At 44.9% G+C, this 23341-nt stretch overlaps 1 protein-coding gene across 3 annotated transcripts in view; it reads left to right on the top strand.

The window, feature by feature from the left end:
• Nucleotides 1-23341, top strand: part of vav2 (vav 2 guanine nucleotide exchange factor) — a 328109-nt gene that overhangs the window by 197330 nt on the left and 107438 nt on the right. The gene's annotated exons all lie outside the window — the stretch shown is intronic.

The raw sequence follows: 23341 nt of genomic DNA, 5'->3' as shown, positions 1-23341 counted from the left end.
GACAGATAGTGTTGTTATGAATGCCCCCTGCTGTGAGCAGGGAACCCATTGTGACACCAACCAACACGAGAATCTGCATCGTTCTACTCTTCTCTCTTGTTTTCCCTTTCTGGCGCTTGCCTGCCTCTCAGCATCGCTAGGAAGAGGAGGCCTTTTACTTTTGACGCAAAGATTGTTTGTTTTTATTTCTAGAAAGGCTGCGATTCTATCCTTTTTAAAACATTTTTTTTGTAAAGTTATCTTTGGAGGTTTTGGCTGAGCCTTTATTGATACTGTAGGTGTGGTGATAATAGAATGAAACGCAGAGTGATAGTGTAGTGCAGTCAGTAACATGCAACATGCAGTGCAGCCAGCCAGGAGTTGAACCGGGGACCTGCGGTCAGGTTTTAGAGAATATATGATGTCTGCCCTAACCGCTCGGCTATCGGGTCGACCCTGATTTAACCTGCATTTTAAACCTGTCCCCTATATCTTGAGCATATGCCATTATAGTCAAAGACAAATATATGAATGTTAATGCATTCTATAGAAAGTAAGCCATCATCACCACCACATGGATTGTAGTTCTCAGTCGCCATGACTTATTTATTATAACTCAGTGTGATAGGGTAAAACTGGCAATTTCAATAGAATACATGATCAGAAGCATCAGCCGAACAAATTAAGAATTGCCCAACAAAAGATGTTGCTTTTCCTTTTATCCCTATCATCATCATCATCATCATTGTTAAAGGTATATTCAGTGATTTGACTTAATCTAAATATCACTTTATTTTTTATTTTTTTCTGGATAATCCTCCCTACTATAGAGTGTGCTGACCATATAAGGAGCTCCTCCCTGTCCCCAGTGAGCCCCTGGGGTCAAAAAACCCTAGTTTCAGTTTTGGTGGCGGGTGGCAAAGCCTTCATCCAATCAGGATGAGAGGGGCCTTCCTCCGATCATGATCGAGTGGGGGCGGGCCTTGGTGCACATGCTGTTGGCCTGTTGCACTTCCCCCCACTGTAGAGCGTGCATGTGCACATTTTGTTACCGGGGCGGACTGGGTGGTTTTCCAAATCACTCAAATCACTGAATGCTCCTTTAAGGTACAGGTATAGAATAAACAATTGATGAGGGATAGTAACGATAAGATTATTCTCCTCATCATACATCATATATAGTGATCTCAATTGATGCTGCTATAATACCATGAGCACCATAATGATCACTATACCGTCATATTCATCATTACCGTCAGGGACTCAGAGCCAGCCTCATCCATCACGCCCACAGTGGCTCTAACCCATTCTGGGCGGGAACCCCTTTTGGCGGGAACCCCTTTAACTATTGAAAAATAGCAGATCTACAAGCTCATAGCGCGGCACCGAGTGCCGCGGTACGAGCTTGTAGGTCTGCTATTTTTGAAAAATCGTGGAAATGTGGCGCAAATCTTTGAATATATATATTCTTTCAGAGCTCTAATCTTTGCTTCTGGGGAGGGTCCCTGGAACAGCAAATTTTCAGATGGGGGGTCGGCGGCCAATTACATACAACTGACATAGAAACATGGGTTTTTTCAAGTGTCAGGATTTAGAAGACATTTGTAGAGTCGTTCCCAGGTCAAAATGGGCTAAACAAGCAGAAAGGAAGCACATCTGGGGAGGAGACACGTCGCCCGTGTTTGTATGCAGGCGGAGACCCTGCGACACTCTGCTTATTAGCGTTTACATGTATGGCATTTGGCTGACACTATCCCACGCATCAAACCAGGCTTCCAGTTAGTAAACAAATGAATACAAATGAGAGAGAGGGAGGATTTTCATAACCACTTGTCTTAACCCATACACATACCTGTACACATACCTGTACACATACACAAACGCATACCTGTACTTCACATGAAATGCAGAGAGACAGTGTAGTGCCTCGGTAAACTATAGGATCACAGGTATACCAAGAACCTAGTCTAAACTCTAAAGAATCTATCTATAAATGCACCGGAAAATGTCTGTCACTCAGTCATTCTGGCTGTCCTTCTGTCTGTAGCCTACACTTCCTTAAAGGATAATTCCATACTAAAAGGCTTTCTTACCTTTCTTTGTAGTTATTACGTCCCCACCAAAGAGGTCCAGGTGTTATTTTGTGCAAAAGCTCCTATTTGTTTCTTATGGTAGGGGAAATAGCCAATAAGAAGTTTTTGCACAAAAAAACACCTGGACCTCTTTGGTGGGGACGTAACGACTACAAAGAAAGGTAAGAAAGGTAAGAAAGCCTTCTAGTATGGAATTCTCCTTTAACCCGACTCCGACAGATGGGAGTAGAGAGTACTCTCCATTTTAGCTGAACGTATGTTCGTCAAGGCTAAGCCAAGTGCTACGGTGCTTGGAGTCTGAAGGGGTGAGTCAGAATACAGTGGAGAGAAAAAAGATGTGTAAACAGTAACACGCATATTAATGAAATGACTAAATAATAAACAGTTAAATGTTATCAAACATAAATATCTTCCACATATATCGGACACTCTGCATGTATTCAATTTCAAGGGATACAAAATATCCACCCTCACCACCAAAGAAATGACCTGGGGGCTGGGCTGGGGAGGGGGGGGGGGATATATAAAAACAGTGGAGCGAGCCTCCATTATAGACGACCAACACTGCAAAGGCAGCAGCCAACGGTAAGCGGTGCGTTGATACAAGCTAGTGGAGAGTGTCGCCTCGGAGACATATTGTGTCCACAGTGCTGCCACGGCCGTTCCCTGGCGTCTGATAGATGGGAGCGGGACCGGGGCTGTCTCTGCCCCATCCCTCATACCCTGGGCACTCATTTCACACGCTCCGCGGTCCCCGCCTGTCCACCCCGCCGCGTCCCTGAGACGGATGGAGAGTGCTTTCGCCCACTCCCTTCTTCTCCCCTTTCCCATTTATTGCACACTTTGTTTTCTCCTGCCGTCGTCAACCACCACAGGACCATCCTTCTGGGATCAGAAGCAGGGGACATATTGGCTGCCTGGGCACTCTGCTCTAGGATGCTGATAGAAGATGGGGCGATAAGATGTGTATGGTATACTGCCTACATATTAACCACTTAAACCCTATAGCCCAGGGGTGCCCAAAAGGTAGATCGCGATCTACCAGTAGATCACAAAGGCTGTGCAGGTAGATCACATGACATGCCCCTAAAGAGTATTTCATTTAAATATATTGAAGAAAAAAAACATTAAAAAAAAACATTTCTCCCCCTCTATTTCCCATTCCAAGTGCATTTGTCTTATACTGTACAGAATGTAACACAAACTCTACTATTCCGAAGCCCCCTCAGGTGCATATTTAAACTATTTTCAGCAATGGTATAATGATTGATTTGGTGGGTAGATCTTGCCGAGCTGGTCATTTTGAAAGTAGCTCTCAAGTCAAAAAGTGTGGGCACCCCTGCTATAGCCTATACTTTGAGTCCCCCTGCACGGGACTATTCTAAGCCCCCCTCCTTGTTTCCCTCTACACCCGATCTCTTGAGTCTTCACTGAAAATAGCAGATCTACAAGCTCACAACTCCAATGGGTATTTATTTAGGCCGAATGTTCACCCCCTGAATAATATGGAGAACAACTTGAACCACAGCAACCACCCACCCATCTATCTACAAGCTTACAACACATACCGTTGCAACGCATTGTGAGTGTGTAGATCAGCATTTTTTTGGTGTAGAGGGGAAAAAAGGGGTCTAAGACAGCGCCAACTCGGGTCCAATTTACCCAATCTAGGGCTCAAATTGTTAATGTCCCCACAGTTAATGTAACACCGTAAGGGAACAATGTGGGCTTATTTTCAGAGTTAAATGAACAGATAGCTTGTGGTCCCTTTACGCTCAGTGTGAGGTCCTGTTGCAATATTTTATCATAGCAATTCATCTCATTTACAAATGCCACAGAAAACGTCTGTACATACTGTACATTGTCGTTGGTGATTTATGTTTTTGCTTACATTTCTATAGCTCTCTAAAACTTGACTTGAGCTCTTTGGCGACGACAGATTGGGTCACGTTCGTTGTGTCTGTACATGTTGACACATCCAGGATGAATTTGCTTATAAACCGCACAGTCAGTCATTCTCTTAATAATGAATGCAACTGGGTGAGTTGTGAGGAGAGAGAGAGCACTCAAGAACTGCTCTCAATCCCAAAAACATATGAATGCGTTCTTAAGCATGCCTGTTTTAGACACAACTTCTGTTCTTCTTTACTATCTAAGCTCATCTCACCTCAAAACACACACAAAGAAAGAGAGAGAAGAAGGGGGGGGGGGGAGACAAAGAGCCAATCGCCTCGATCCCCTTATTGAATTTCTGGCAGAAAGTGCCCCCAGACAGATAACACAGCAGATGATGCCATATCTCTGCTGCTCCCTCTGACTTCCTTTAGCTTGCAGCATATTCTGTTCAGACCGTCTCCTGGCTGACTGGCACCTTTACTCCACAGCCCATATTATTTTTCTACTGTTGCTGACAGATCGTGTCGGGACATGATGGGGATATTTTTTTTCCCCACTGGTGTTTCAGTGCATTCAGTCATGATGGCGAATGGATGTGTCACTGACCGACTGAGACTGCCGCCAGCGCGTCCTATAAGGTGTTGAATGTACGACTGACTGTGAAGAGACGAAGTGGTTGGATGGCACCTGCATGCATGCGGTGCTTTTTTGTGTGTTCTTGACTGTGTGACGTACTGTCACGCTTATTTAACCTATTCAGGACGGGAACCCCTTTTTTTGGTGTTTTAAGGATTATGTTATACTTTAGCTATTGAAAAATACAAATCTACAAGCTCATAGCTATGAGCTTGTAGATCTGCAATTTTTTTGAAAAATAGTGAAAATGTGGCGCAAATCTTTGAATATATATCCTTTCAGAGCGAACGTTTTTAACTAAAATCTTTGCTAATATTTTTTTTTGACATGAAAAATGGATTTTGAAGTAATTTTTTTAGAATAGGCCTCGGGTCTAAATGGGTTAATATTTTGGGGGTGATGACTGTCAAGTGCACACAGTCTCAGCGCCCCACACAGATATACCAACAGACAGACACCTGTGTGCGTGTGTGTGTGTGTGTGCACTGTGTGCAGTGCTATGCAGACCTGCAGACTGCAGAGGAATAAATCAGCCATGAGTCAGCGAGTCTGAGCCCTCCTGATTCTGCAGATCTCCGGGCAGACAAGGCAAGGAACCAGCCTAATTGCCCGTGTGAGAATGTCTAGAAAGCCTTGGCTTTGGGAAGGGAGTTACAGTTACTTTGCTGTATCTGGGTTTTAACCTCGTCTTGGCTTTCTTCCTTTCGAAGGAGGAGGTCTGGGTTTTTAAAAGATCCCTCCCAGTTTGGGTACTTAAACCTGCCTTGGTAGTTAGTCTTTACTATTTGGCACGGTGCTTCCCAGGTGGGCTGGCGGTCAAAGCCTATAGGCCTCGACGAGAGGTTTACCCACAGAGAATTACAGTGTGTGTATGCGTACACATAAAGGTGTGCTTTATACAGTGGTGGAAAAAGTACTCAATTGTTTTACTTAAGTAAAAGTACAAATACTGCAATTTAGAAGTACTTTGTTACAAGTAAAAGTACGGAATTAAAAATGTACTTGAGTAAAAGTACAAAAGTATCTGCATCAAAATGTACTTAAAGTACTAAAAGTAAAAGTACTCGTATTGCAGAATGTTCCATTTCACAAGTGCAAAATGTGTACAAAATCTATTGAAAATAGCCGATCTACAAGCTCTCAATCGGCTATTTTCAAATTGCCAAAATGTATAGTGTTGAAGTGGTTAATGTATGTTTTCTAATCAAAATTAAAATCTCCAAAGTAACTAGTAACTAAAGTTTTCAAATAATTGTAGTGGAGTAAAAGTAAACATTTTGGCTCTGAGATGTAGTGGAGTAGAAGTAAAAGTACTGGAAGTTGGAAATACTCAAGTAAAGTACAAATACCTCTTAAGTAAAAGTACTTAGTTACTTTCCACCACTATATTTGATAAAAGCTTCCCATTTCAAATAAACAAGAACAAGATTTTATTCTCAAAAAAGAATATTTATTTCTACTACTACTACTACTACTACTACTACTACTATTATTGGGGAGGCAGTGGCTCAGGGGTAGAGTGGCCGGTAGAAGAGCTGGATATGGGAACCGTGAGGTTGCCAGTTCGAACCTGGGCTCCCACAGAGTCAGTGTCGAAGTGTCCTCGAGCAAGACTCTGATATGAACCCCTAATTGCTTCCGATGTGCAGGTTGGTGCCTTGCATGGTTTCCACCCCATTGGTGTGTGTGAATGGGTGAATGTCATGCACAATCTATGTAAAGCGCCTTGGATAAAGGCGCTATATTAAATGCCCCATTTACCATTTACTACTACTACTCATCATAATCAATCATAATAATTGATACTTTAAAATGGAGCTCAGTGGGTTCAAAATGCACTAAAGGGACAGACGAATTAAAAGTCACAATCGATTGTGAAAATAAATGGATTTATTTTTCTCTTCGAACAATCACAAAGAAAGTAATGGATAGTTTCAGGCCTATACCTAGTGCCTGTACCTTACTATGGCTAGTTCAATCTTGGACAATCAGTAGTTTGTTGTTGGTTTAGTCGGTGTGTCCACAGTGTGTTTCCAGGTAGGACAGTTTTAATGTTTAGTCTGTGTCCACTGTGTGTTTCCAGGTAGGACAGAGTCTTAATGTTTAGTCGGTGTGTCCACCGTGTGTTTCCAGGTAGGACAGAGTCTTAATGTTTAGTCGGTGTGTCCACCGTGTGTTTCCAGGTAGGACAGAGTCTTAATGTTTAGTCTGTGTGTCCACCGTGTGTTTCCAGGTAGGACAGAGTCTTAATGTTTAGTCTGTGTGTCCACCGTGTGTTTCCAGGTAGGACAGAGTCTTAATGTTTAGTCGGTGTGTCCACCGTGTGTTTCCAGGTAGGACAGAGTCTTAATGTTTAGTCTGTGTGTCCACCGTGTGTTTCCAGGTAGGACAGAGTCTTAATGTTTAGTCGGTGTGTCCACCGTGTGTTTCCAGGTAGGACAGAGTCTTAATGTTTAGTCTGTGTGTCCACCGTGTGTTTCCAGGTAGGACAGAGTCTTAATAGCGGGGGAATGAAGGGGACAGTGCTTCTAATGGAAGCCCTTTGTCCTGCTGTCACTTTCACTGCAGCCATGGAAACCTGAGTCCTGCCAGCCAATCAGACTTGGCCCCTCTAGGTGTAGCAGACAGTCGGTGCTTCTGTCGCGGTAAAAAAAAAAAAGAGGGCATTTATCTCATCTCATCTGTCTCTGTCTGGCCACTTTCGCTCTTCTTTTCTCTCAAGCCCGCAATGTAGACTTTGTCGTACGGCGAAAATCAACGGATTTGTAAGCTCACAGCGCGTTGCGGCCGCAACGTGTTGTTTGCTGGTAGATCTGCTATAAAGTATAGGCTTATGTATAATATTTTCTCTGCACTTGTTTATTACCACAGTAAAGCCTGATTCATGCATCGGTGATGATGTGAAGAATACATGAAAAGTCACACCTGTGTGAAGTGAGGAGCGGGAGAAACAAGTGGTAGTGGAGGAGGGTATGCGCATGCAAAAAGTGAGTGGAAAAGTGAGTTTAACATTGTTTAATGCAATCAGTTTCCGAGACAGTTTATTTACAGTTGTGATGACACCGAGACAACTCCCTGACAATATCGCTGGGGACAGTTTATTTATGTTTGGATCACAATGCTTATATGAGGCAATTTAAAGTGAAACTTCTATGACAGTGCTGACATAATGAAGTGACTATGATGAATTGAACATTGTGGGCCCTATTGTAAACAAGTGTAATACTTTATGGTGCCGTCCACAGTTAACAGTTTTGTATTGAGTTGTGCTTGAAATGTACTGTAAATCTGTTAATAAATTCATCAATCAATCAATCAATCAATCAAACATTATTCTGGTAGACAGGTGTCTCAGCCATGCGGTCGCTCGTCGCCTTGGTTGGAGGACATCGATATTGTCCTTTTCTTTTTGCTGAGGTTTCCGTGATCTGCGCAAAAGGACAGTTAACCCATTTTGGGCGGGAACCCCTTTTGTTGTTTTAAACATGTTATAATTTAGCTATTGAAAAATAGCAGATCTACAAGCTCATAGCGCGCCACCGAGTGGCGCGCTACGAGCTTGTAGGTCTGCTATTTTAGAAAAATCGTGAAAATATTTATTTCAGAAAACTAGAGGATTTAGAAGGATTTTTAAAGATTTTGAGGTCAGGCCTAAATGGGTCAAATGATAAGGGACAATATCGGTGGCACCCAACTGTATATTAAGGCATCTTACTCGTTGTACCCTCTCTGAGTAGTTGTACCCTCTCTGAGTAGTTGTACCCTCTCTGAGTAGTTGTACCCTCTCTGAGTAGTTGGACGTTGGTGATGTTACAGTGCCTCCCTTCCTTCCCTCTGAATGTACTGTAGCCTGCAAGTTGAACAGACATGTCCAGTGTTAAAAAAAGAAAAAAAAGGAAAATAGCCCACGGCTGTGATATCAGTCTGTGCCATGCCAGGATAAATGCAATGTTGTGTGTGTGTGTGTGTGTGTGTGTGTGTGTGTGTGTGTGTGTGTGTGTGTGTGTGTGTGTGTGTGTGTGCGTGTGCGTGTGCGTGTGCGTGTGCGTGTGTGTGTGTGCGTGTGCGTGTGCGCGTGCGCGCGTGCACCCACCACCCTCACTGGGTAAAATACCATGCTGGTTTTAGAGTCACTGACACTCAGTGAGCGAGTGAGTTGCTGGCAGAGGTGAGGGGAAGCCAAAGGGATCTATTCTGTATCCCTTTGAGGAGAGCTCCCCAGTGCGCGGCCGTGTTTGGCCCCCATCAAACACAGTTCCCCTCGACTGTGTGTGTGTGTGTGTGTGTGCGTGTGTGCGTGTGTGCGCGCGTGCGTGCGCGCGTGCGTGCGCACTAACTGATACAGTTTGTGTGCACAGCCCCAGCCTGATAGATCCCGCATGCGCTCCCTGTGTTATCTTCTCGAGCAGAGGTGTGTGATTTTTACCCCGCTCGCTCCCACAGGATAACAGGATTATGTGCGTGTGAAGATAATCCCTCATTCTTCATGTCAACACACTCTGACAGGCTGATCCGTGCACTAAAACACCACGAGCGGCCATCATAGACAGACACATGCCTACAGTAAAAGTACATACTGTACACACAATGACTGTGTCATCCCTGTTCAGATCTCTATAAGACAGTGGTTTTCAACCCTTTTCATATCAAGGCCCATCATTTATTCTGCCTTTGAGCCACGGGACCACCATTTGAGCCACGGGACCACCATTTGATGACGTTTAGCCTCTCAGACCCAAAACTTATAGTGTTTTGTTGTCTTTGGATATGATTTTGTCCACAATTCCGCATGCTGTGTTGATGTCTGTACCATTAGGAGACATAACAGGCAAACGTTGATCAAAATAACAATTATTCTACAGTCTCTAATTGTGTATGTAGACTTCTTGTAAATGAAGTAATGCAGATGTTTAACAATAATTTAACTCTTGAGAGCGTAACATGAAACCAAATGGACCCATATGGGTCCATTTGGTTTCATTTTACGCTCTCAAGAGTTACAGATCTAGAAGGGTCCATTTGGTTACCAACTCCATCATTTAGCTGTGGACTACCTGGATCCCCCTCAAGGACCACTGCTCTAAGAATTGAAGGTAGGCCAACCAGGTTGTCGGTCTAATGACAGTCGGACCAATAGTATGTCTAAACTAAAGCCTGTACACGTTCCGGTTCAGTTTCCCCATACCTTCCTTTGACTGGCTCGGCAACATATTTGAACCAAACACACACACACACATTCATACACCGATTGCGGCAGAAGCCATGCAAGGTACCAACCAGCACATCGGGAGCAATTTGGGGTTCAGTGTCTTGCCCAAGAACACTTCGACATGTACAGCAGACAGGAGGAGCCGGGATTCGAACCGCCGACCCATGGATCATTGGACGACCTGCTCTACCTCATGAGCCACAGTCTTCCCTATAAACGTCGGCTCCATATAATTGCCAATGCCGATGCCTTTGACTGGCTCGGCAACATATTTGAACCAAACACACACACACACACACACACCACACACACCTTCACATGTGTTTCTTTTCGGCAGAATCATGTTCCCACCAGAATAGGGGCGCTGGGCTTCATGTGGTTAAAGCATTGGATCATGATGGAACAGTTAGAGGGGAGGGGGTTTCCGAATTGTGGCCGAGGTCAGGCCCGAACCGTCACAGCACGGTCACCTTTTTGTTAGTCAAAGTCAAAGTCGTACACGTTAGTCACACACGTTACCACAGTGAAATTTGTTCTCCGCATTTGACCCATCTCTTGGAGCGGTGAGCCGCAGCGTGCCAAGCAGGGAGGCATTGGGTCCCATTTTTACAGTCTTTGGTATGACCCGGCCCGGGGATCGAACCCCCGACCTCCCCAGTTCCAGGTCGGACACTCTAACCCAGGGGTGCCCACACTTTTTGACTTGAGAGCTACTTTCAAAATGACCAGCTCAACAAGATCTACCCACCAAGAAAACATTATCGCATTGCTAAAAATAGTTTATTTTCTTTACCTGAGGGGGCTTTGGAATAGCGGCGCTGGCGTTGCATATACAAAAACACACTTGGAATGGGAAATAGAATTGGTAGGGTTTTGTAATGCTACTGACGTTTGTGTGCAACACTCTTGAAAACGAAGTATTGCATTGTGGGTTTGAGCTGACAGACCCTTTTTGATCTCAAAAGGTGACTTGATTACCTTAATTCAAGTCATTTTATATAGATTTAGATTTTTAGGGGCATGTCATGTGGTCTACCTGCACAGCCTTTGTGGTCTACTGGTAGATCACAATCTACCTTTTGGGGCACCACAAGGCCACTGTCTTGTTTTCAGCAAACGTGGACACCCCTGGCCTCGCCTCGCTCTCCCGACAGCTGTTTTCTGTCACGGATCAGCCCGGCGTCAAGGCGGTGTCATTGCAGACGGTGCCGCATTGTGTGATAGGTGATGTCACTTAATCACTGTCAGCGGAATGACTCTCTTCCGCCTCATTGCTGTCCGACCTCATTTTAACCCATTTTGACCTGAGATCAGATTCTAAAAATGTCTTCTACATCCTGACAGTTTTTTGAAAAAGCTATGTTTCTATGTCAGTCGTTCTTTGATTTTTCAAAAATAGCAGACCTACAAGCTCGTAGCGCGCCACTCGGTGGCGCGCTATGAGCTTGTAGATCTGCTATTTTTCAATAGCTAAAGCATAACATAATGCTAACACCAAAAGGGGTTCCCGCCCAAAATGGGTTAATATGAATGCGGCAGAAAAGGACAAGACATTTCTCTAAATGTCTATATAGACCGCAGCATTTGCTCTGCATTTGTTTATTTAGCATTGGCATTTGCATATCTCTGCTGTCGGGAAGAGACCACCTATAACTCCCAAAATGTTAATTTTTCAGGAAATGAAAAATATACGTTTTTCAGGAAATTAATAAAACCTTATATTTTTTTCAAAACGAAGCAATACTGCCTCATCAAAGTTGGTGTTGGGCTTTATATAATATATATTGACAATATTATTGTCAATTACTTGCGTGAGAGGGGGAGAGGTGGTGGAGTTAGTTGCTTAACTGGAATTAATTTCACTTTGATATGACTGTCTGTCATATTATTGAAAATGCGCCCTCGTCTTATCGGGTCGGTCTGAATCTTTAAGCAGTGCGTTTCAGCCAAGCAATCCTCACGTGTTCAAGCTGCGATCTAATTACCATGTGTTACTGGCGGTTGTTATGCCAACTCCTGAGGTAACTAGGGAACAAGATGGAAATCTATATCTTGCCAGCTCCTGTTGTCATAGGTATTCATTGGCTCATAAGAGTAACGGTTGGCCAGACATCAGTATGGTTGGTTGGTTGGTTTGTCACAGTGGACGCTAAATGTTCAATCTTGTGTTTTAAGGAGGCCGCAGCCATCTAGAACAGTGGTTCTCAAACCTTTTCATGTCAAGGACCCCCCCCAAAAAAATATATTATTTGGCTGCGGACCCCCATCTCAAAATCATTTTGTGCCAGGGGCCTCCAGAAGCAAATATTTCAGTTAAAATTGTTCCCTTTAAAAAAATCAGACAAGTCTGAAGCAAGTGGTGCAACAGCACCCCCTATATAGTCCTATATATATATATTTAAGTGGTTCGCGGAGGGTGTGTAGAGCCCAGGATCACATTAGTTAATTGACAGGGGGGTGAAAAATGTGTTACAAAATCGTGGGATAAAAATCATAGAAAAAAATTATTGTGACGCTGTATGAACACATTTTGCTGGGGGAAAACGTCGGCTCCATATAATTGCCAATGCCTCAAAAAAGTCCAAATAATAGCCGATACGTGGGTCTGGCTCTAGGGCCTCTATTCTTGGAGTGTTCTGGGCTCATGGAGGAGGTGTAGTCACTGCAGTGTGATTCTCTCAGCAGGGTGTTGTGATCATGAGTAACGGTGCAGAGAATAGGCCTGCTGTTGACATTGGGAAGGGGAGACTCAGTGATGGGAAGAAGGAGAACGCCTACATGAATCCAGCTCTTGCTTTTTTGAGTGGTGCAACCACTCCAACGAACAGCAATGTCCGTGTTAACCTATGTGACTATGTGTTAACCTGTGTGTGTGACTACGAGTAGCAGTAGGGGCAAAAGTGGTGCTGTTGTGCCAGAAACAGAGAGAGAGAGATAGTGCTGCACTGTTGCCTGCTACAGAGAGAGAGAGAGAGAGAGAGAGAGAGGGGAGTTGCACCACTCAGTTCACACGGGTGTGATTTTTTTTTAACAGCCGAGTAACCCAGAGACCATGGGAGCTCTCGCTGCTATATACTTCTCTCTGTAAAGGTCATACAATATGGAAACTTATCCTACAACGTCATTTAACAATTTCCTCTCTCTCTCTCTCTCTCGCTCTCTCTCTCTCTCTCTCTCTCTCTCTGGTGTACAGCTTGTCTGCCTATCGACAGCTATAGCTCACCGAGACACTCGCAGCTCTATTTTGAGCTCCTCCGTGTGATTAGATGATTCACCCTGATTCACACCTGATGATTCACCCTGCTCTGCATGGTTGAATGAAAGCCGTTAGCGCAATTTGGGTTCGTAATAATTCTCCACAGACATACAGTACGCAACGCAACCAAAAACCGGGGTGTTAATCTATACATTTGAAACTTTAAAGGGATTAAATGAACACAGTATTTTACTGCAGTACGTACAGTACAGAGGCTGTATCGTACGGTACGCACGCTATTTATTTATTTTTGATTTTTTTTATCCCACGATTTTGCAACCCATTTTTTCACCCAGTGTCAATATTGTCCAAGCTGCCTGGGCCGTGGCTCAGCGGTCCAGGCACCTTGGCCGTGGCTCAGCGGTCCAGGCACCTTGGCCGTGGCTCAGCGGTCCAGGCACCTTGGCCGTGGCTCAGCGGTCCAGGCACCTTGGCCGTGGCTCAGCGGTCCAGGCACCTTGGCCGTGGCTCAGCGGTCCAGGCACCTTGGCCGGTAGCCCGAGTATGGCAGTGTGCCACGGGTTCGACTCCCGATCCCGACGGCCTTTACTGCATGTCACTCCCCCATCTCTCTCCCCCATTTCCTGTCAGCCTACTGTCTGTCCCTCTATACAAAATACTATAGTAATAAAAGCGAAAGCCGCGTGGAAGAAACACGTAATTCCAACCAGTTCCTTTCCCCTCCATCAGGCGCCCCGGCTGGCCAGGGGGAGGTAGTTTAGAGACCAGGATTACCTCATGTTTTTTGTGAGGGTATACCTACCCTAGGGGACACAGGGATAACATGTACGCCCACTAGGGCATTAAGCAACTAGTCGACTAGTTTACTAGTCGACTAGTAAATCCACTAGTCGACCTTGTTGGTACTAGTTGACTAGTGTAGGCCTCAAGATCAGGTAGATTATAGTTATAGTCACCATGTACACAGTTTTTAAATGTACAAATATTTATTTAAAAAAAACTAGGCAAACTAGGCAACTAGTCAACTAGTAAAAATGACTAGAAGCTAATGCCCTAACGCCCACGCTATTTGTGATGTATGTATGCTGTGTTTATGTTAATATGTCTGCTAACATCATTGTGACTGTAAAGTTGTGTTGTTTGAACTTCTGGTATTATCCACAGGTGTTGTGCATAAATGACAACAGACATTATTAGTGTATCAATGTGCTAACGTGCACACAGTGCTGTCCTCCTGCCAGGATCAGGCCCTTTCATCCTGGAACCGCTGTGAGAAAAGATAAGGAACGTGAAGGGCTAAAATTTGTATTTTATTTACTTGCCTCTCTGATTGACCCACTGGGGCATTGTACGGAAGTCTGGGTTATTTTTCCTTCAGCATTTTCTTCTATCTGTAAAGAGCAGCCCTCTTGCCCAAAGCCCCATGCAGGAAATTGTCACAATGTCTACACGGTTGGGAAGAGCATGGGAAAAAGACAAGAAATGGCATCGGGGGCAAGTGAGTTTTGACATGATCCTCCAGGGCATGCTAATTTTTCTTTAAAAAGTTGTTCAGCATTAGTGCTGTAATGGCTTGGTTGTTGGCTTTACAAGTGACTCTTATATATGTACAGAAGATGGACCCAGGAGGCCAGGAATGATATGCTGAGCGCCTTTCAAAACAATCGTTACAAGGTGCTGTACAAGGTCAAATAATAAAATAACACAAGAGCACACAGTCAACAGTAAAAGAGGGGCGAGTTCCATAACCAGAAAGTCCCAAAGGCAGCTGTGTTCAACACTGCCCAGCAGCACCCCCCTCCACCCTCCTCCCCTCCCCACACACGCCTCCCCTCCGCGCCCCCTCCCCACACTCACATCCACTGCGTTCTCAATGAATGAATGGACGGGGCGACGTGGGCAAACAGACCAGCTGTAAATAATCACATCATCAATGCATATTTCATCAGTGGCTCTTGATCTTCATTAGAGGGCACCGCGCGCCGTCCTCTGTTATTGTTGTTTGATCTTCTGGTTATTAACCCGTTACGACCGGGAACGCACCTTTGCTTTTAAACACTTTAACCATTATGTTATACTTTATTGCTGTTGAAAAGGTTTTTTGGGAAAAATCGTGAAAACGTGTGCAAACCTTTTGAATATATATTCTTTCACAGCAACTTCTTCATATCTGTGCTTCTCGGGGCGGGGGTCCCTGGAACAACATATTTTCTGGATGGGAGTCGGCGGCCCATTACATTACAATTTTTGGAGTCCTTGGCATGAAATAGTTTGAGAACCACTGACATATAGAAACACAGTTTTTGAGCCACTCCAAGGGACCGCAATGTGTGTGTCCCTTTGTATGTCTGTTTAGAGTACCAACAGGTGACAAAGTGGGGCGCCGTTGAGCTTCACACTGTTGCACAGGTGCATGATGGTAAGCTGAGTTTTTAGTGTAACAACGGTAGTTTTTTTGTGTGTGTTTTCAGAAAACTGGCGTGTTTACATGACGTTTGTAGAATCTTGGTACTCGGATCTCAATGGGTTAATGGTGGGACGCTTTGTGCTCCGGTCGGTGCAGATTTACTCTGTGGTGTGCAGAGCAAATTCAGTCAGCACTTCTTCTGTCTGCCACTTAACTAAGACATTTAGCTCCCTGGCTGCAGGTTTATAGGGAACACTGTCTGTCCCAGGGGTGTAAATCCATGCTGTGGTTCTGCACTGTGAAGGTGAACCCATCCCCCTATACTCCCTCGCTTGACTGTCCTGCTATACCCCTATACCCATCACCCTCTCTCTCTCTCTCTCTCTCTCTCTCTCTCGATCCTCTTATCTACCCCCTGGACACCAGGATCAACTTCCCCATAAGCTCCCATCCACACCAGGACCTGTCTGTCTCATTGAGCAATATTGCATGCCCCTACAGGCTATTCCACTGTGTGTGTGTGTGTGTGTGTGTGTGTGTGTGTGTGTGTGTGTGTGTGTGTGTGTGTGTGTGTGTGTGTGTGTGTGTGTGTGTGTGTGTGTGTGTGTGTGTGTGTGTGTGTGTGTGTGTGTGTGTGTGTGTGTGTGTGTGTGTGTGTGTGTGTGTGTGTGTGTTCGTTCGCATAGCACGTGTGTGTGTGTGGTAAATGGTGCATTTATATAGCGCCTTTATCCAAGGCGCTTTACATAGATTGTGCATTATTTACACACATTCATACATCGATGGCAAATCAGGAGCAATTAAGGGTTCAGAGTCTTGCTCAAGGACACTTCGAAACTCTGGGGGAGCCGGGTTCGAACTGGCAACCTCGCTGTTCCCATCTGGCCACTCTACCCCTGAGCCAGCCGCTGTGTGTGTGTGTGTGTGTGCGCACGCGCGCATATACCAGCGTGTGAACCGATATGAGTCTTAACACAGTGTAACACACACTCGTGGTCACACATGAGCGAAGCAGGCCCATGCACGTCCGGTGGCTTATACCGTGAAATGGGACAGGTCACGGACACATTGGCAGCTATCAGCCGGGGCCAACGCAATCCATGGGAGTCCAATTTGTACGCGTTAGACACCGTTGGCCTTTCCCCCCTCAAGCCGGGCTCGGTCCAGATAAAATCAATGGTCAGGGTTTTAACCCATTTTGGGCGGGAACCCCTTTTGGTGTTTTAATGCATTATGTTATGCTTTAGCCGTTGGAAAAATAGCAGATCTACAAGCTCATGAACTTGTAGGTCTGCTATTTTTGAAAAATCTTGAAAATGTGGCGCAAATCTTTTGAATATATATTATTTCAGAGTGAACGTTTTTAACTCAAATCTTTGCTTCTGGGGGCGTCCCTGGAACAACATATTTTCAGATGGGGGTCGGCGGCCAAATACAGATAATTCTGGGGGTCCTTGACATGAAAAAGGTTTTTCAGAAAACTTTTAGGATTTAGAAGACATTTTTTAAAGAATCGTCCTCAGGTCTAAATGGGTTAATGTCTAAATGGATCTCGAGTCAAGATATCTTCCGTCAATAATTCCCATTGATGTACATAGTAATAGGGATTTGTAATGCAACCTTTTTACAACCCTCAGACGCTCATCTGCATCATCAGCATTACCTACATACCATAACAGGGCATGCCATAACCAAATCACCCCGTTCCGTGCTGTCCTCGAGATATCTCGTGGAACGTTATTAATTCCTTTATAAGCCATCCCCGAGAAACACGAGATTTGATTAAAAAAACATTTAAAAATATGAATTGGGCGATGGTCCGTCCGTTCCCTAGGCCTACACTACAGATCCGGACTACGTCACTTTCGGCTCAGGTAGAAGTGACCCTTCCTCCAGCAAGTGCCACGATCTCGCCTAGCCCGGCATATAGGCCTGAAGTCGAAATTTCAAAAATGCATGTCTTCTAGATTCTGACATACCTCATGTTTCTGTATCAGGTGGTGCTCAAACAACAAAGCTCTCCTAAAAGTAGCCGCTCCCGTTGTGGGTCCGTGGCACGGAAAAGTTTGAGAACAACTGATTTAGAATTCATTTGGACTCAGGTCAATGCCTTAACACGCAGGACTTTACAGTCTGCTGATTAAGTGTCTTTTATGTAACAGCCGGCGTTGGGGCCATGTGCGTGCCAGTGCATTATGTATGCTGTGTGTGTGTGTGTGTGTGTGTGTGTGTGCGTGCGCGCCTGCAGCCAGCCGATCTCGTGTCAGCACGGAGGGTCGAATCAGGTCTCTCAGTCCCAGTGTGTGTTATTATCTCAAATGTGCAGAGGGAGCGCTCCTTTTGGTTCACATCATAATCATCCCAAACCTTTTAGCTCAAGACCCTAAAGAGAAATTAGACGTTTTTTTGTGTTTTTTTTAATGAAACTCTATCTATCTATCTATCTATCTATCTATCTATCTATCTATCTATCTATCTATCTATCTATCTATCTATCTATCTATCTATCTATCTATATATCGAATTCTTTATTAGTCCGAAAATAGCACAGTAAGACATCAAGGCTAAAAAGATAACACAAAATGTACAGAAATGTAAAAGAAAAAGATGCACCGATGCTCTGGGGACATCCATGCAGAGTTCTCACAGCGCTGGTGAGAAGCCACACATAATGCACAAGGGTATGAGCAAGGACACGTCAGAAATGTACCGTACGGATGTGACGCGAGCCCCCCCCCCCCCCCCCCCCCCCTCCCCCCATGGGTGTGTGTTGGGTGTGCACGGCGCACATAACCTTGCTAGGTTATGCCAGGTTCATCGTTTACGTACGGTAGGAGCTCAGCATGGAGGCAGCAGAGCCGCTATAAAAAAAGGACAGTGCACGTGTGCAGGAGTCTTTCCTGAGGATACTGGTACTAATTTGTTTTTGTACTAGAGAGAGACTGAGGTAATTACGAGAGAGAGAGAGAGAGATAAAGTTCTAAAGTGGCAGAGCTTTTCCACAGTATCTCTGTTGCCTGCTGGTTCTGTTAATGTTCACTCATAAAGCAAGAGTTGACGACATCAATTAATTACCAGCTGCTGCCTTATATCCCATGGCTGAGAGGTCGGCTAGAGGGAAATACATGTGGTTTGTGGTTGCCCAGAGATGAGGCAGCCAATCAGTACGATATGTTGTCAGACCGTGACAGAGAGACACACACACACACACACACACACACACACACACACACACACACACACACACACACACACACACACACACACACACACACACACACACACAGTGTCAGAGAGAGGGGAGCATGCTCCCAGAGGCAGTGGGTCAGTGGGACCCACAGGGTGCCCTGACTCTACCTGTCCATAATTTATGATGGTCGGTCACACAGGGTTCCTGCGCTGCCATCTGTTCTTGGCTCACACTCTGCCCCCCTGTGGCACCGCACAGTACTACTTTGATGCGCCGATATTGCCAGTAAGCGCATGTGCATCGTTCCGTTATGCCCCCTCCCCATTTGAGCTTGTATATCTGCTATTTTTGGGGTTTTCTCGGTTTCCGTGAAGGATCCTTAAATTTGTTTGACATCTGCGTTAATGTGCCTAACTCCGAATCAGGGGGAAAAAAGGCTTTTAACTCTATAATTGCAGCTAGCTGTTAGCATAAACCCCAGGTCCCAGTGCCTGCATACGCGTTCACTTTAAAAGACGGAGTTTGAGCACCCCCCCCCCTCTCCCCCACACACACTCGCTACACACACTCGCTACACATTGGAACAAGCACACACTGTTTACCGTTCGTCAGAAGCTTTTACATGGCGGCAGCGTCGCGGTACAAAGGCACAAATTTAATCGGAAATGTGTATGGCAGAAGATCCACCAAGGACAGCGATCCTGGAGTCCGACTTATGGAGGTTTGAAAATCCTCCTTTCAACTGCTTTGCACTGTGATTATATTTGCAATCCCATAGTTGGAACGGTGGGGCGTTGCCATAGGAACCGGACCAATGTTAAAAGCTTCCGTATAGGACTATAGGCCTCAACCATTATATAGACGGAGTATACGTTGGGGTACGTACTGTATATATACAGACCTGGGATACGACGCCACCTACTGTAGCGTCGACGTCCGTATATATATACCTACCTGGGGAAAAAAGAGTTGATATCATTCAGGATTTTGCTGTGTACTGGAAAGCATATCGGTACAGATGGTGATGAATTTTGAATTAATTTCAGCTTCCGAGGCACAACATTGATTTGCGGCGTGCGATGTGTGTACGACGCAGAAGGTGTCACGGCCCGCGTCAAACTTAAATCAAATTGGCGGTCGGGTATGCTTTGTGATGGCCTGTCAATAGTCCTCTTGTGCACTGTTTCCGCAGGGTTTAATGCAATCACGGGGGGCCCCCTAGCTGCCCCTCTCTACTGTTAATACCATATGGCTGCGGGTCAGCCTTGATTGGATTTGACACACGACTGATGGCCATGCATATTCACTCAGGGCTGCTCTTGGCCAGGAGGAGGAAAGCCCCCGAGTACAGTTACAGCTAGGCGTCGCTCACTATGGGCCCTCCATGGTTGTGTGACCGGGTGGCCACATTCGGTCATTATGTATCTAAATATACAAATGTAAAAAAAAAAGTATGCTCTGTGTCGCTGCATGGGTCAAGGAAGGCTTCTGTGAGAGTGTTGGTCTGCGTGTGTTTTTTTTTTTTTTATGATTTATTTTTGGCAGCCGCATTCATTTTCAGATATTAGATTTTAGAAAATGTGTTCCCACTAGACTTATTCTTTTTCTCCTTTCTTTCCAAATGCATTTTAGGCCAGTTTAAAATGTATTGGACTTGTTTGCCATGCAGCATTTTTGTCTATATATTATAGTATAATATTAGTGTACTGTAATGCAGGGCTTAATTAGTTAACGCATGTTTTGTAATTATAATCAAAGTCTACAAAGTAACTATACTACTGGTAACTCAGGTTTTCAGATTATTGTAGAGGAATAAAAAGTACATTTGCTTCTGAGATGTGGAGGGGTATAAAGTAAAAAATCACACCTGTGTGAAGTGAGTGGTGCAACTCCGTGTGGGGGTCCCCGGGGGGTCCCCGGAAGTTCCAGACCCACAGGACCACGGCCAGGGTGCTGGCCCGGTTCCGGCGAGCCGCCCCACGTCTGAAACGGTAGAGAAATTAGAGAGTTACCATGTGGGGGTCCGTGTACTGTACTGTACTGTACTGTACTGGCACACCCAAAATCATCATACAGTTAATATGTGCGTGTGTTTGTGTGTGTGTTAGGTTGCGCACAGGTGGTGAAAAACAACCATGCTGTTTTTGTGCTCAGAGCCACCCACACACACAGCTCCGTAAGGGAGTGGTTGCACCACTCAAAAATACCTCAACTTTGTACTTAAATAAGTAAGTACGGTACTTGAATATATGTACTTTACACAGTATACTGGTGTGGGAATGCCAGGGGGCTGTGAGGTGAACTGGACAGATGAAGGTAAAGGTATTGCTTTGGGGGGCTATTGAAACTTGTCGGGTGGAAGCCGCGTATGTCCAGATAGAACCCTTCCTTTTTTTGCATTACTATTTTTTTTTTAAATATATTAAATAGTGAAAAGAGCGAATCTACAAGTTCAACGGCTCGTGGTGCGAGGTGTTGTGAGCTTTTAGATCTGCTATTTTCACTTATTTTAGGCGACACTCTTGTACGATGAAGTATGGGACATAAATTGACGACAACGCATTGCAATATTGGAGGTACAAGGATTTGTGCCCGACAGCAACGATATCACTCCATCATGTGTTCATATTCCTGGAGGGCTATTTTAGAAGAAGCTTCATTCTCCAGCCTGTCTGTAGCCCCCCCTGGAGTCAAGACCACCCCGCGGGCATGAAGGAGACGAGAGGGAAATCAATAATGTGTGAGAGAGACTCAAAGGCTTTGTTTGGACCGAAGTAAGACGGCAGAGAGGAAAGGGGCTCGTTGGAGACGGAGGCAGATAGACGACTAGATAGACTGATTCGAGTTGAAAACGTTCGCTCTGAAAGAATATATATTCAGAGATTTGCGCCACATTTTCACGATAAAAAAAAAGCAGATCTACGCCACATTTTCACGATAAAAAAAAGCAGATCTACAAACTTGTAGCGCGGCACTCGGTGCCGCACTACAAGTTTGTAGATCTGCTTAGAACATTCAGCAAGCAAATCATAAAAGAGATCCCATCACTTTGTTTGCCGTGGTGCTATAATATACACCATGCTCTGGAGATTATAATATACACCATGCTCTGGAGATTATACGGTTCTCGTGACATTTTCAAATTGAAAGCATTTTACCGACTTGCAGAGAAGTGCCGAGAAAACGTATACATTCTAAATGTTAAACGTAAACGCCCTTAGTATTTACGCACTTCAGCAGTGATGTATGGATGGAGTAACCAATTCTGTTGGTTACTTTTTGTGTTCAAATGTTTTTATTTCAATTATCCCACATATTTAAAACAGTTCTTGAACCGATTCTCACCTGCTTATTCTCTAAGACATACTCAACAGCTTTATTTTATTGTGCCCAGAATCTCTAGAGAGATGGGTACGTAGGTGTGCTTTTAAGTTCAAAGCACCAGCAGACTGGAACGCCCTGCCCTTGTCTCTAAGATCAATCACTTCCTTTATTGCTTTCAAGAATGCATTATTAGTTCATCTTATATCTAGCTGTTCTTGTTTTAGATTGCTCTTTTGTGTCTATCCCATTGGCTTCACACTTGTTCATTTGCTTTGAATGACTCATTCTTGCATTAATGTTGTATATTTTATTTTATTTCGTTTTTTTTAATGAAACTCTGGGTTTACGAGTATACCTTTGTGGTGGGTGTGTGATGGGGAAGAGCGTATGTCATTATTGTTTGTTGCTGTATTGTTTTGTTGTATGTTGTGCCACGAGGACCCCCTCCCCTGCAAAGGGAGTATTCTCTAGTGAAATTTCAAATAAATAAATAAATGGATGGAAGGCAATGATGTTGTTCCTGGCCCAGGAGATGCATGCTCGTCTCATAGAGTATATAAAGGATAGAGACCGAACTGGAGCACTGCCCCGCCCCCAAGCTATTCATTTCGATGAAGTTGCTCAGTGGCGTTTTGAAGCACCTGGAAGACTGCCTGGAAGTACCTCCTCCGGACCTCAAATTTGAGGTCCGGGGTGACGTATGGGTGACGTAAGGAAGTGATGGTCCTACGTGTTAAAGCACGGGTCCGCCTGCAGTCCTTCCTCTTACCATTAGGGCCCAGTGCTTCAACGTTGGAGCGCCTCACTGGCCCCTTGGCTCGTCTCCACTGACTGGGGGAGGGTACACGGTACGGTGGCCTGTCTGGCTCAATCCCAGTACAACAACTGTTGCGTTGTCTCGTCCAGCAACCTGGCTGCGGACCACAACTTAATAGTGTGGAAGAAAACAAAAACCTTTATCTTGTGTATTTCTCCGCAAAAAAAAAGTTTGTTTGTTGACGGCAATCATCGAGCTACTGTCACGCTAAACAGTAGCTCCAGGCCTGGGCCGTGGCTCAGCGGTCCAGGCACCATGGCTGGTAATCCAGTCTGGCAGTGTGCCGCGGGTTCGACTCCCGATCTCGACGGCCTTTACTGCATGTCTTCCCCCCCCATCTCTCTCTCCCCATTTCCTGTCAGCCTACTGTCTGTCCCTCCATAAAAAAACATCGGAACAGTCTGAAGTGAGTGGTGCAACAGCACCCCCTGTTGGTACTCTAAACATAGGGACGGACATACCGACATAGGGACATTGCTGTTCCTTGGAGTGGTTGCACCACTCAAAAATATATATAAAATAAAGGCGAAAGCCACAAAAAAATATATGTAGTGTAGCGGCCGGCTATGGCTT

The sequence above is a fragment of the Electrona antarctica genome (genome assembly GCF_951216825.1).
Source record: "Electrona antarctica genome assembly, chromosome: 16".
In the NCBI taxonomy this organism is placed as follows: domain Eukaryota; kingdom Metazoa; phylum Chordata; class Actinopteri; order Myctophiformes; family Myctophidae; genus Electrona; species Electrona antarctica.
This window is presented reverse-complemented; position numbering and strand designations above follow the sequence as displayed.